The sequence below is a fragment of the Colobus angolensis genome, unplaced genomic scaffold (genome assembly GCF_000951035.1).
Source record: "Colobus angolensis palliatus isolate OR3802 unplaced genomic scaffold, Cang.pa_1.0 Scaffold1008, whole genome shotgun sequence".
Classification (NCBI taxonomy): Eukaryota; Metazoa; Chordata; class Mammalia; order Primates; family Cercopithecidae; genus Colobus; species Colobus angolensis.
In genome coordinates this window covers 14,347-17,006 of record NW_012111009.1, presented here as the reverse complement: position 1 = coordinate 17,006, position 2,660 = coordinate 14,347, and positions in this window count along the sequence as shown.

Sequence of the window (2,660 nt, the reverse complement as noted above, 5' to 3'; positions counted from 1 at the left end):
ATGGCATCTCATGAAGGAAAGATTGGTTCAGGAATATTATATTCTGGTGTTACCTGTATGGATATGGATATTTCTCTCTCTCTCTCTCTCTCTCTGTGTGTGCGTGTGTGTGTGTGTGTGTGTGTATGTCGGAAGAATATCTTTAGATTTATGATTCGATGCACATATGCGTTTGTGTGTTTATATTATTGAGGTTTTATTCGCACACACACTTACACCCTTAGGTCCAGCAGCTCGCTGAGGAAAAACGTCAAGAAGAGGAAGCACCAACTGAAAATGAGGGTATTCCACCCAGTGGGGAGATCAAAAATGAAGGAGCACCTGCTGTTCAAGGTGAAGGGAGAGTGGAGAATAATGCTTGTGGGTGGTGGAGGTATATTTATGCATTATATTTTGTGACATACCAGTTACAGGATGCCAGAAAACATTAAGAACGAATCTTAAACATTTCCTGCTGCTGCTGTGGGGAGGGGTGGGACAAGGACACATAAAAAGCCACAAAACTTTCGTAAGATTTTAACAGAGGCTTTTTATTGATTGGGTACTTCCATGGTTGTCGTAAGCCAGTGAGTGTTTTCCAGAGCTCCTGTATGGTTTGTTCAGCCATTCTCTGTTTTTTGTTTTGTTTTGTTTTGTTTTGATTTGATTTTTATGTTTCTGTGGAAAAATGGCTCCTTGTAGCTTCCTAGTCTGCCATCTGCGGGCGTCTCATGTATTTTTTAAGAAACTTTTTAATACACATTTATTAGTTCTTCCTCATGCCATGTGATTTACTACGTGCTGGAAACATCAGTGCCAAACTGTAGCCTAAAGCTCATTCCCTAGTCAGACGGACTCAAACAAATCACTGATTTAATGTGATAAGAATAAGAACAAACGAGTACAAAAGGGACAAGTAAGTTGTCTAGGTCCAGCCTTGGGAAAGGAAAGGGTGATGTTTGAACATCTCTGCTTTTCCTGTTTTCCTGGCAACAGACTCCTGAAATAATTAGCCTACAGGTTTTATTTCATAATGATGAGGGAACACACATTATCATTTCCTCGTTCATAGTTCATGTTTTAATTTGTAAACTGATGACCTTTTTATCTTTGAAGGGCTTGACGTGGAAGTTTTTCAACAGGAACTGGTTCTGCTTAAGATAGAGGATGAGCCTGGAGATGGTCCTGATGTCAGGGAGGGGACTCTGCCCACTTTTGATCCCACTAAAGTGCTGGAAGCAGGTATGTTGTTTTATTAATATGCAAACTATAGGGTGTCTGTTTTCACAATATTATATTTTTTGTGACACAGAGGTAAAATTACTGCTACTTTAATATCTTACTTCACATCTAAAGATTCTTTGAAGGTAGTTCAGACCCCAGATGGCTGCCTTACACGCTATCAGAGATAGAGGGCCATGTGTGCTTGCTCATGCTTTTAATTCTAGCACTTTGGGAGGCCGAGGCAGAAGGATCACTTGAGGCTAGGACTTCAAAAGAGGGAGAAAGATTGGGTCAAAGTTAATTGGATTATGATATGAAAGATATGAAGCATGCTAAGAGAATAGATATCGAGTGTATTCACAGCTGTTTCAGGTAATGCAGATATTAATTAGCTTGACGTAGCCATTTCACAGTGTGTATATATATTTTAAAGGATGTTATGCATGATAAATATATATAATTTTATGTGTCATTTAAAAAAAGATATGAAAGCGTGAATTTTGAATGTAAGTCTTTTAACCAACAGCCAATAATTTTCAGATATTTTTATAGAGGCCTGTTTTTAACAAATACGTGACATGTTTATAATAAGCATCAGTTTATTTTGTGATGTTAACTGTGATGGTAATGGCTTACAGCTAGCGTAGGTATTCAGTTTACTGTAACAACTGAACTGCTTTGAGTCATGTAAAGAGGCAGGAGTACCGGTGAAAATAGTGACAAATGTTCACCCTACTTAAAGCAGCTGCATAATGCCTAAACTAGACCAAATTAACTTTTTTACACTTTTTCACAATAGACACAAATGTAATACTGACTTTTCTATTTCCTTCACTTAGGGAGTTCTAAACATATTCTGTGTTTAGAGTTTATTTCATATCAAAATGTTTAAATGATACTTTAAAAATATCTTTTTCCCTTAGGATTTCGTTTCGTTGAATTTTCATTGAATGTATATGCGTTTTTTGTTTGTCTGTTTTTTGCTTTCCACTTATACATACAAATAGATTCACTTGATTGAATTCATTCTGAAGTTGAACAGTCTCTTTGTTTCCTTATTCTACTCGAAAAAGTGGCATGAATTAAAAATATTGTTAATATGCCTGGAAGTCTACCTTCAGAGTTTATTCCGAGGCTATGTGGATGTAGGCTAAAGGGTCACCCTCAGGGTTCTGATATTAGTTCATCAACACGGTAGTTGTGTACCTCTAGTGTCATATGAATAAAAATCTGGTAACGGGGCCTAATTTTATATTTATGTTATAGGTGATGTGCAATCGTAGGTTTACGCCAAGACAAATGAAAACTGAAACGAAGAATGTTATTGTTATGCTGGAAATTTGACTGATAACATTCTCTTAATAAAGTTTTACAGTTTTCTGCAAAGAATCCTTGCACATTTTTGTTAAATTTGTTTCTGGATCTTTAATACTCTTGAGAATTGTATCTTTTTTGAA